Source organism: Chiloscyllium punctatum, chromosome 14, assembly GCF_047496795.1.
Source record: "Chiloscyllium punctatum isolate Juve2018m chromosome 14, sChiPun1.3, whole genome shotgun sequence".
In the NCBI taxonomy this organism is placed as follows: Eukaryota; Metazoa; Chordata; class Chondrichthyes; order Orectolobiformes; family Hemiscylliidae; genus Chiloscyllium; species Chiloscyllium punctatum.
In genome coordinates this window covers 35,708,679-35,721,312 of record NC_092752.1, presented here as the reverse complement: position 1 = coordinate 35,721,312, position 12,634 = coordinate 35,708,679, and the positions used below count along the sequence as shown (strand labels likewise).

At 42.8% G+C, this 12,634-nt stretch overlaps 1 long non-coding RNA gene across 1 annotated transcript in view; it reads left to right on the top strand.

Annotated features, from left to right (window-relative positions):
• The first annotated feature begins 8,405 nt into the window (after positions 1-8,405).
• LOC140485477 (uncharacterized) overlaps positions 8,406-12,634 on the top strand; it is a 35,653-nt gene continuing 31,424 nt past the window's right edge. The window contains exons 1-2 of the long non-coding RNA XR_011962342.1: positions 8,406-8,475; positions 8,594-8,850. This is a non-coding gene — a long non-coding RNA (uncharacterized lncRNA). The remainder of the gene's footprint in view (positions 8,476-8,593; positions 8,851-12,634) is intronic.

The following is a 12,634-nucleotide window of genomic DNA, read 5'->3' as shown; positions in this document are numbered from 1 at the left end:
GTAGGTTTGTCAAATGTCATTTATCTTTCAGTCCATGATTAAACCTGAGTAATCCTGTTGGTAGTTTCTGATTGTCCTGATATCATATGCTCGTTAATAGATGATGATTTCCACCTCTCATGACCTTTTCAAGCTGAGAGTTCTGAAGCCTGACCCTCTGGATAAAAAGAGTATACAATTCTCATTTCATTTTTACACCAGTAACTTTAAATCTATACTATCTCAATTAAGTTTTCCCTCAGCCTCCTCTTTGCAAAACAAAACACAGCTTACAACCTTTCCTCATATACTGTATAACGTTCTCCCTTACTAAATCCTTGTAAAACACTTCTGTATCCATTCTAATGTGATCACATCCTTTCTGTAATGTGGTGACCAGAACTGCATGCCTTTGTGATTAGCAGTAGAGTTTGACAGGGCTATCTGACACCAAAGCAGCAAGTTGGATTCAAAACTGGCCCATCAGCAAGAAGCAATAGTTGATGAGTGTTTTTGTGACTGGAAGGCTGTTTCCAATGGGATTTTGCAGGATTGAAAACTGGGGCCCTGGATGTTTGTAGTATACACAAGTGGCATCAATGATTTAGACCTAAAAGTAGGGTGTATGATTAAGAAGTTTGAGGACGATACTAGGAAAAAGGTGATGACTAGATATTAATATAAGATATAATTGGGTGAGCACTTTGACTTGAGTATAGTTGCTTTAATTATACTTCCTATACTTCCTACTGTGCCACAGCACCTTCTTGCCTGGTTGTATATATGGGGGAGCAGGTCATTAGTATTGTTAGACTCTGTGGACTGTAAGTGGAAATCAAGCTCTAACTCAAATTATATACCGAGGTTCTGTCAAACCAGCATTTAACCTATTATATTGAACAAATGCAACTCTAATGTTTTCCAGTTTTACCATAATATCCCAGCTCTGATACACCAGGCTTCAACCAACAAAGGCAATTTTCCCATCTTCAGGCATTAGTAGATACGCATTTCAGTGGCTGGCTGTTCCTCTGCACTTTTTATGCCCCCTCATTGTGTATTACCATAACTATTTTTGTCCTCACCAAATGCATCACCTGACATGTCTCCAGAATGTCTTCTATCTGTCTATTCTCTGTCCATCTAACCAGTTCATTGAAATTTTCTTGCAGTCCATACTTTCTTTCCTCACAATCAACCTCTCAATTAATGTTGGGATCACCCTGAAACTTCTTAACCATACACCCTACTTTTAAATCACCCTAAATCATTGATACCACTTGTGTATACTACAGACAGCCAAGGCCCCCGTTTCAAATCTTGCAAAATCCCATTGGAAATAGCCTTCCGGTCACAAAAACACCAATTGACTATTGCTTCTTGCTGATGGGCCAGTTTTGGATCCAACTTATTATTTACCCTTGAATCCCATGAGCTTGTAATATACTGATCAATCTGCATGTGGAACTCATCAAATGTTCTGCTAAAATCCATGTGGACTCTATCAGCTCACTGTGCTCATCAACCCTCCTGACTGCTTCCTCAAAAAGGCCAATCAAGTTTGTCAGACTCAACCTTCTTTGAACAAATCCATGCTGACAATCCTTCATTGATCTGTTCCCCCTCTTACAGCATCTCAGGCATCATCCTGTTCACTGGCTAACCACCGAGTTCAGTATGACAGACCTACAATTATGCAGACTGACCTGTCCTCACTTCTTGTAGGATGGTGCAATCCACAGTTCTCTGTCACTACTCCTGTAGTCAAAGAAGATTGAAAAATGATGACCAGAGCTCCACGATTTTCTTCCTTGATTCACATAGCAGCCACCCAGGTTTGGTGATCTATTTACTTTCAGAAATGTCAAATATCTTAGGTATATTAAGGGAGAAAACACTAAAACAACAATTGCTTCATATTACAAACGTCTGCTTTGTCCCTTTCTTTTCCCCCATGACCAAACCCACTTGCAGGGGGTTATACTTCAAGGCAAGTTACTTTTCTGGTCTCTAATCAGTCTTCTTCTTTCCATAGTTACTGCCTCTCTCTTTATGTACTAATAAAACACTAGTGAGTTTTCCTCTACTTGCCAAAATTTCATCATGTCCTCTCTGTGCTTTCCAATTTCCTTTTAATTTCACCCATATAGTTCCCACACGCCACGATTTCAGCAATAATGAACCTTGGCACCTGACATAAGCCTTTTTTCTCATAAATTTATACTTCTTGCTTTTTGACATCGAGGGGGTCTAGATTTGAGAGTCTCACCCTTTTCCTTACTTGGAATATATTTGTTTTGAACCTTGTCCAATTCCTCTTTCAATATATTCCATGAGTCTAATACTGATTTACCTTCAAGTAGCTTGTACTAGTACACTCTTATTAAATCACATATCAACTTAGTAAAATTGGTCTTTTCCCAGTTTATAATTTTACTCTTGGTCTATCTTTGTCCTTTCTACTACAAATATAAATGAATTTGGATCACATCTACTCAACTTTCCCACTAGTAGCTTTCCATGAGCCCAGATTCATTTCCCAAAAATAATTCCAGATCTACCCCTTGTACTCTTGTTTTTTTTAAGCTATTACTGCTATCTGCACATTGATTCCAGAGTATCTCAGATTGTGGGTTTATATGGATATACGCTATCCCTGATGTTGCATCTAAGTGAGTAGAGTCATAGAGATGTACAGCATGGAAACAGACCCTTTGGTCCAACCCTGTCCATGCCGACCAGATATCCCAACCCAATCTAGTCTCACCTCCCATCACCCGGCCCGTATCCCTCCTAACCCTTCCTATTGATATACCCATCCACATGCCACTTAAATGTTGCAATTGTACCAGCCTCCACCACTTCCTCTGGCATCTCATTCCATACACGTATCACCCTCTGCGTGAAAGCGTTGCCCCTGAGGTCTCTTTTATATCTTTCCCCTCTCACCCTAAACCTATGCCCTCTAGTTCTGGACTCCCCGACCCCAGGGAAAAGACTTTGTCTATTTATCCTATCCATGTCCCTCAAAATTTTGTAAACCTCTATAAGGTCACCTCTCAGCCTCCGACGCTCCAGGGAAAGCAGCCCCAACCTGTTCAGCCTTTCCCTATAGCTCAAATCTCCAACCCTGGCAAAATCCTTTAAAATCATTTCTGAAGCCTTTCAAGTTTCACAACATCTTTCCGATAGGAAGGAGACCAGAATTGCACGCAATATTCCAACAGCGGCCTAACCAATGTCCTGTACAGCCACAACATGACCTCCCAACTCCTGTACTCAATACTCTGACCAATAAAGGAAAGCATACCAAACACCTTCTTCACTATCCTATCTACCTGCGACTCCAGTTTCAAGAAGCTATGAACCTGCACTCCAAGGTCTCTGTTCAACAACACTCCCTAGGGCCTTACCATTAAGTGTATAAGTCCTGCTAAGATTTGCTTTCCCAAAATGCAGCACCTCACATTTATCTGAATTAAACTCCATCTGCCACTTCTCAGCTCATTGGCCCATCTGGTCCAGATCCTGTTGTAATCTGAGGTAACCTTCTTCGCTGTCCACGACACCTCCAATTTTGGTGTCATCTGCAAAGTTGCTAACTGTACCTCTTATGCTCACATCCGAATCATTTATGTAAATGATAAAAAGTAGAGGACCCAGCACCGATCCTTGTGGCACTCCACTAGTCACAGGCCTCCGGCCTGAAAAGCAACCCTCCACCACCACCCTCTGTCTTCTACCTTTGAGCCAGTTCTGTATCCAAATGACTAGTTCTCCCTGTATTCCATGAGATCTAACCTTGCTAATCAGTCTCCCATGGGGAACCTTGTCGAACTCCTTACTGAAGTCCATATAGATCACATCTACTGCTCTTCCCTCATCAATCCTCTTTGTTACTTCTTCAAAACACTCAATCAAGTTTGTGAGTTCATTTCCCACGCATAAAGCCATATTGACTACCCCTAATCAGTCTTTGCCTTTCCAAATACATGTACATCCTGTCCCTCAGGATTCCCTCCAACAACGTGCCCACCACCGAGGTCAGGCTCACCGGTCTATAGTTCCCTGGCTTGTCTTTACTGCCCTTATTAAACAGTGGCACCACGTTTGCCAACCTCCAGTCTTCCGGCATCTCACCTGTGACTAACGATGATACAAATATCTCAGAAAGAGGCCCAGCGATCACTTCTCTAGCTTCCCACAGAGTTCTCGGGTACACCTGATCAGGTCCTGGGGATTTATCCACCTTTACCCATTTCAAGACAACCAGCACTTCCTCCTCTGTAATCTGGACATTTTGCAAGATGTCACCATCTATTTCTCTACAGTCTATATCCTTTTCCACAGTAAATACTGATGCAAAATATTCATTTAGTATCTCCCCCATTTTCTGCAGCTCCACACAAAGGCCGCTTTCCTGATCTTTGAGGGGCCCTATTCTCTCCCTAGTTACTCTATTGTCCTTAATATATTTGTAAAAACCCTTTGGATTCTCCTTAATTCTATTTGCCAAAGCTATCTCATGTCCCCTTTTTGCCCTACTGATTTTCCTCTTAAGTATACTCCTACTTTGTTTATACTCTTCTAAGGATTCACTCCATCTATCCTGTCTTTACCTGACTTATGCTTCCTTCTTTTTCTTAACCAAACCGTCAATTCTTTTAGTCATCCAGCGTTCCCTATACCTACCACCCTTTCCTTTCACCCTGACAGGAATATATTTTCTCTGGATTCTTGTTATCTCAGTTCTGAAGATTTTCCATTTTCCAGCCATCCCTTTACATGTGAACATCTGCCTCTAATTAGCTTTCGAAAGTTCTTGCCTAATACCATCAAAATTGGTCTTTCTCCAACTTAGAACTTCAACTTTTAGATCTGGTCTATTCTTTTCCATCACTATTTTAAAATGAATAGAATTTTGGTGCTGGCCCCAAAGTGCTCCCCCACTGACACCTCAGTCACCTGCCCTGCCTTATTTCCCAAGAGTAGGTCAAGTCTTGCACCTTCTCTAATAGGTACATCCACATAGTGAATCAGAAAATTGTCTTGTACACACTTAACAAATTCCTCTCCATCTAAACCTTTAACACCATGGCAGTCCCGGTTGATGTTTGTAAAGTTAAAATCCCCGACCATAACTACCCTATTATTCTTACAGATGGCTGAGATCTCCTTCCAAGTTTGTTTCTCAATTTCCCTCTGACTATTGGGGTGTCTATAATACAATCCCAATAAGGCGATCATCCCTTTCTTATTCCTCAGTTCCACCCAAATAACCTCCCTGGATGTATTTCCAGGCATCTCCTCCCTCAGCACAGCTGTAATGCTATCCCTTATCAAAAATGCCACTCCCCCTCCTCTCTTGCCTCCATTTCTATCCTTCCTGTAGCATTTGTATCCTGGAACAATAAGCTGCCAGTCCTGCCCATCCCTGAGCCATGTTTCTGTAATTGCTATGATATCCCAGTCCCATGTTCCTAACCATGCCCTGAGTTCATCTCCTTGTTAGGCCTCTTGCATTGAAATAAATGCAGTTTAATTTATTAGTCCTACCTTGTCCCTGCCTGCCCTGACTGTTTGATTCACTTCTGTTCTCAGCTGTACCCGTCTCAGATTGATCTCTTTCCTCACTATCTCCCTGGGTCTTACCTTACCCCCCTCCCCCCACCTTACTAGTTTAAATCCTTCCAAACGTTTCTAGCATATCTCCCTGCCAGTATTTTAGTCCCCTTCCAATTTAGGTGCAATCTGTCCTTCTTGTACAGGTCACTTTTACCCCAGAAGAGATTCTAATGATCCAAAAATGTGAATCCTTCTCCCATACACCAGCTCCTCAGCCATGCATTCATCTGCTCTATCCTCCTATTCCTGCTCTCACTAGCTCATAGCACTGGGAGTAATCCAGATATTACTACCCTTAAGGACCTCCTTTTTAAATCCCTGCCTAACTCTCTGTAATCTCCCTTCAGAATCTCAATCTTTTCCCTTCCAATGTTGTTGGTTCCAATGTGGACAATGACCTCTTGCTGGCCTCTCTCCCCCGTGAGAACATTCTGCACCCTCTCTGAGACATCCTTGATCTTGGCACCAGGGAAACAACACACCATTCTGCTTTTTCTCTGCTGGCCACAGAAACGTCTGTCTGTACCTCGGACTACAGAATCTCCTAACACAATTGATCTCTTGGAAGCCGACGTACCCCTTGTTGTATTAGAGCCAGTCTCAATACCAGAACTTGGCTGTTCATGCTACGTTCCCCTGAGAATCCATCACCTCCTACGTTTTCCAAAACAGTACACCTGTTTGAAATGGGTATATCCACAAAAGACTCCTGCACTAGCTGCCTACCTATCTTACCCTTCCTGGAGTTAACCCTTCTATGTGACTGTATCTGAGACTTTCCCCCCTTCCTATAACTGCCATCCATCACATACTGTTGCTGTTGCAAATTCCTCATCGCTTCTATCTGTCTCTCCAACTGATCCACTCGATCTGATAAGATTCGCATCCAACAGTATTTATGGCAGTTATAATCCGCAGTAACCCTTAAACTCTCTTTAAACTCCCGCAGCTGACAAGAAGTACATATCACTGCAAAGGCCATTTTTGCTCCTTCACAATCTACAGACCCAGAAAATAAAACCGTCTTATTCCTCTACAAACACTGCCCCAGGTTAAATTAATAGCTATGCTTATATTTTAAGTTTAATCAAGAGACTTATCTCCAAAAACATATAATCAAGAAAGAATCCACTATACTCACTACTGCAGCCTTTCTCTTGGACAGATTTAAAACAATAATTAACTTATCTAATTCTGTGTTGTGAACTTCGCCCAACAGTTCCTCCAAGATTAGTTGTGAATTTCACTGTTTGTTAATTTTCCCAGATGCACTCCGATGTCCAGCGATACACGAATTCAAACAGCAAAGGTAGTAACTGTGCAGGTTCTCTATCTCTCTCTCTCCTGCACTGTTCTCACCATGTGCTTCCTTTGTCTGCTCTTCTCCCTTTTAAACTGTTGTCGTTTTGACTTTTTTTCCCAAAGTTCCATAACAATGCAACAGCATATAAAACAGTAATTGCTGCTCCTGGAATTCGAGGAAATCACCTCCAACACCTAAAATACCTCAAAAAAAGGAGCAGCTCTTACAGCCAGAAATTTTTCCCGTCCTCCATCTTGGATTATGACCTGGAAAGGTTGAGTCTGGTTCATCATCATAGAATCAGAGTTCCTACAGTGTGTGAACAGGCTATTCGGCCCAACAAGTCCACACCAACCCTCCGAAGAGTAACCCATCCAGACCCATTCCCCTATCCTTTTGCTTTACATATTCCATGACTAACGCACTTAAACTATACACCCCTGAACACTATGGAGTACTTTAGCACAGCCAATTCACCTAAGCTGCACATCTTTGGACTGTGTGATGAAACCGGAACACCCAGAGGAAACCCTCGCAGACACGAGGAGAATGTGCAACCTCCACACAGACAGTCGCCCAAGGGTGGAATTGCACTCGGGTCCCTGGCGCTGTGAGGCAGCAGTGCTAACCACAGCAATTGCCAAAGTTGTCATCACCTTCCAAGGTCCCACATGCTGAACATGGTGCAGATCTGCTTAATTCACACCTAGGACTATAAAATATTGGGCTAGATGGTCAATGAGTGGCAATCTCATGCTGACTATTCTTTTTTTAAACAAAAGAAGGGATCTTCACATTTCGGGAAGAGTATTCCACTCAGGGCTCCTTCACAAATATGGAGCTGTGCTCCCATTCTGACAGTTCTTTAGGTAACACAGACCTATCAGAGGAAGGTCAACCATGTCCCCTTTCAACAGTGGGCAGCTGTCATATTCTGAAATGTAAAGGTCCATGTAACCAGTCAGGGTGCTGGGATGGGTAGTGGGGATAAGGTGCCAGGTGGGTAGGATGCCAGTGGGTGGGGTGCCAAGTTGGAAGGAGTCAGGATGTGAAGTTGCGAGCGAGGATGCAATGTAGTCAGGTTAGAATTGCAGAGTTTAGAGTAGGTTGACATGGGTGAGAGAAACTGGGTCCATCATGGGGAGGGAAGGTGGGTGTCAGTGCCAGTAGGTTCTGTAGCAGCAGCAATGGGAAGTGGGTGTGTGTGTGTGTGTGTGTGTGTGTATACACACTGGAATTGATTTAATGCATTCTACTTATGCCTCAGTACACACCTCCTACTGAGGTTCATGCTCTGCCAGTCTCACTATTACCTGCAAAACCTTTTCTCACTCATTCTCAGTCCCTAACAAAGCCCCGACGCCATTTATTCTCTGCATGGCCCCTGTCCTGCCTACTCACTCACCTGGGCAACCTCACCTGTATCTGTTGGCATTAAAATCTGTGCCAACCACTTTCATCTCGCTCAATCTCTTCCTTTCTCTCATTCCTAGGGAGAAAAAAAAAGCCCACAACAGGGCAGTGCGACATCTGCAAAGATTTCAAAATATCCATGTCCTGCCAACTGAGTAAGTGCAATTCTGAATTCCATTCCAGCTCTCATATTAACTCGGCTGTCAATGTCAATTATTGCAGACCATTTATGCACACTGGGCACATGTACTTTTCTCCTTTTGTATCTTGTAGGTGCCAGCAGGATAGCTTTGGCCCCAGGAGAGACACAGGCTGCTGTGCCAGAAGGACCCCTGAGAACGAGAGTACCATGACCTCATAGAAAGTGCCGTAGCACTGGATACTGACACATTGTCAGGTTTGGAAAGGTCGGGAGCACGCATTGGTCAGCACATCGGTGCAATAGCTCTGCAGCTGGTCAAGGTTAAAACACAGCCAAAGTTAGCTGGCACACGGAGGACTACTGGAGACCAGGAATCTATTCAACCCAGGTAGGAAGGGTCCGATAGTTTCAGCAATCAGGGATTTTGTCTAAATCCCCAGAGAGAAATAGAAGGGTGGCATAATGGCTCAGTGGTTAGCACTGCTGCCTCACAGTGCCAGTGACCCAGGTTCGATTCTACCCTTGGGTGACTGTCTGTGTAGAGTTTACACATTTTCCCCGTGTGGGTTTCCATCGGGTGCTCTGGTTTCTTCTCACAAACCAAAGATGTGCAATTTAGGTGGATTGGGCATGCAAAAATGCCCACAGTGTCAGGAATGTGTAGGTCAGTCATGGGAAATGCAGGGTTATACAGTAGGGAGATGGATCTGGGTGGGATGCCCTTTGGAGGGTTTGTGTGGACTTGTTGGGCTGAATGACCTGTTTCCATGCTGTTGGGATTCAGTGGATTCTCTCTATGAGAAGTGGCAGGCAGGTAATTCGAACATTATGGCCCTGAAGCTGTAGGAATGCAAATATGGGGATAGGGACCCATTTACCCCAAACCTGTGATTAGCTGGTTGCAATGTCAAGGTCCCCCACCCTTAGTGTCTGCTGGAGACATGTACACACTTGCACACCCTCACCCCAGTTATTCATTCTCAGGACCGTGAGCATGCAACCAGGGGCAAAGAGAAATTGGCACTCCATTCAGAGATATGAATGACCATGCCAGAGTGGTCATAACCATCACCTCCTTGAAGCCAAAGCACATGCCCACATCCCCTCCCGCCTTACTCTGTTTCCTTCTGTGCTTTGTCATATCTCCTCCCTACAAATAATGTTGTCCCCTTCACAACTGTCACCCTTTCAACCATTTCCCCATTACCTGCAACTCCCAACTACACAACTAGGTTTTTGAGTCTCTTTCTTCTTTCACTCCCTCCCACCATGTCCCATACATGCCTCGCTCCTAGTTTCTCTGGATAGATCTAATGGAATGACCAGGGCCCACATTTTGAGTAGCCTAACCAGATATTTTTGTTTTATTCATTCATAGGGTTAGGGGCGTCACTGGCCATCCCTAATTTCCCAGAGGTCTGTTCAGGGTCAACCACATTGCTGTGGGTCTGGAATCACATGTAGGCCAGACCAGGTAGGGATGGCAGTTTCCTCCCCTAAAGGAACCAGATAGGTTTGTATCGATGATCCACAATGGAATCATGGTCATCTTCAGACTCTTAATTCCAGGCTTTTATTGAATTCAAATTCCACCATCTACCAGGGTGGGATTTGAACTTAGATCTCCAGAACATTACTTCAATCTCTGGATTAACAGTCCAACGATTATACTACTGGGCCATCGCCTCAACTAGTCTTGCATGAGAAGTGCCCAGATGGATACCAGTACACCTCCCTGATACCATCAATAATATCAATTCTGACTCGACAGTAATGATAACCCTGCTTCTACTTTATGCAGTTGGCATTGCTATTCAACACACTGAGTATTAAGTATATGCCTTAATGATGTACTTTCCACACTCTGTTGAAACTTGACATGAGCTTGCCTTAAGTATTTGATGTTATTCATCATTATTATAATTATGAAACCATTCCCCTTTTGCTTATTGGGAAATAATCTACTCATTACACTAATCCTTTCATGTTATGTCATAGGTCTTAGCAAAACTATTATATTTTCATCAAACTATATGCTACATAACACGTAAGTTGGAAACAAAATAGTTGGAAACAAAATGTGTGCGGTTCTTAGTTTTGGGTATGACTTTACACTCATACAGAAACAGGTCAAAATTTAATTTGTGTGGACACCCACCCTATGCCTTAAGCGTGTTCCTTCACAAGTCTGATAGCTTTTAAAGTCACAGCTCACAGCCATTACTGCAGAAAAGGTAACTGGGCTGTTCTTCTTAAATGGAGCTTCTTTTTAATGGAGACAGCAGGCAGCTTCTGTTGCAGGGAACGTGTGTGTGTGTGTGTGTGTGTACCTCATATCAATGCTACCCCACTCAGTTAGCAGAGAAACAATAAGCTTCACTTGTAAACAAATCCCTGGCCTCCAATCATTTGTATGTTACCAAAAAGAAAGCAGAGTTCACAATAGATATTGAATTTCTTGCTGTGAAATTATGCAGCCACCTAGTAAATCACATTGTTTTAAAAAAGTTCTTTCTCCTTGTAGCCTATGTCTTTTAAAGACACAAAACTAAAAAGATATGGTTCTTACATGTCTCTATCCTTAGGAGAACAAAATACCATTTTAAAAAAATGCATTTAATTGCATAATATATAGCAACAAAACAAGACTTACTTGCATCCATTCTTCTTCTTGCCCTTAATCCGTAGCTAGAGTCTTAGAATTTCTTATGTCATAACTTATAATATTTAACATTCAGAATAAAGTATCCAAATTATATTATCTTTTCAGTAGTATGGACAATTTTTACATCAAAGGTTTTCAACAAAGGGCTCTCATTCTGTATAGTCTCTCATTCTGATTTTTAAAGACTTCAGACGGAATGCGTCTGGGAAAATTAAAAATCAGTGAAATTCACAACTGATCTTGGAGGAACCTGTTGGGAAAGGTCACAGCACAGAAACAGACAAGTGGATGTTTTAACTGTGGTCTTAAAATAAGTCTGCTGCAGTGAATAATCCAGGTTCTTTCTTGATTATATGTTTTATTGAGCTATGTCTCTTGATTACACTTAAAATGTAAGCCAAAAGTATTAACTTAACCTAGAGCAGTGTTTTGTAGAAGAATAAGACAGTGCTATTTTCTGGGTCTGCAGATTGAAAAATGCAAAAATGACCCAGAGTAGAGAGATATGCTGTTCTTGTCGGATGTGGGAATTTAGGGACAGTTTACAGGTTACTGAGGATTATATCTGCAATAAGTGCTGTTGGTTGCAAATCCTATCACATCAAATAGATCGGTTGGAGAGACAGTTAGAGGCAATGAGAAATTTACAAGTGCAAGGGAGTGTGATGGATGGCAGTTCAAGGAAGGGGGGAATGTCTCAGATAGTCACATCGATGGGTTAACTCCAGGAAAGGTAAGAGAGGTAGGCAGGTAGAGCAGGAGTCTTCTGTGGCTAGCCCCATTTCAAATAAGTATACTGTTTTGGAAAATGTAGGGGGTGATGGTTTCTCAGGGGAATGTAGCACAAACAGCCAAGTTTCTGGTATTGAGACTGGCTTTAATGTAATGAGATCAATTGTCTCAGGGGACTCTCTAGTCTGAGGTACAGACAGACATTTCTGAGGCCAGCAGCGAAAAATCAGAATGGTGTGCTGCTTCCCTGGTGCTGGGATCAAGGATGTCTCATAGAGTCATAGTCATAGAGTCATAGAGATGTACAGCATGGAAACAGACCCTTCTGTCCAATCTGTCCATGCCGACCAGATATCCCAACCCAATTTAGTCCCACCTGCCAGCACCCTGCCCATATCCCTCCAAACCCTTCCTATTCATATACCCTTCCAAATGCCTCTTAAATGTTGCAATTGTACCAGCCTCCACCACTTCCTCTGGCAGCTCATTCTATACATGTACCACCCTCTGTGTGAAAACGTTGCCCCTTAGGTCTCTTTTATATCTTTCCCCTCTCACCCTAAACCTATTCCCTCTAGTTCTGGGCTCCCCCAACCCCAGGGAAAAGACTTTGCTTAGTTACCCTATCCATGTTCCTCATAATTTTGTAAACATCTGTATGGTCACCTCTCAGCCTTGATGCTCCAGGGAAAACAGCCCCAACCTGTACAGCCTCTGCCTGTAGCTCAAATCCTCCAACCCTGGCAACATCCTTGTAAATCGTTCCTGAACCCTC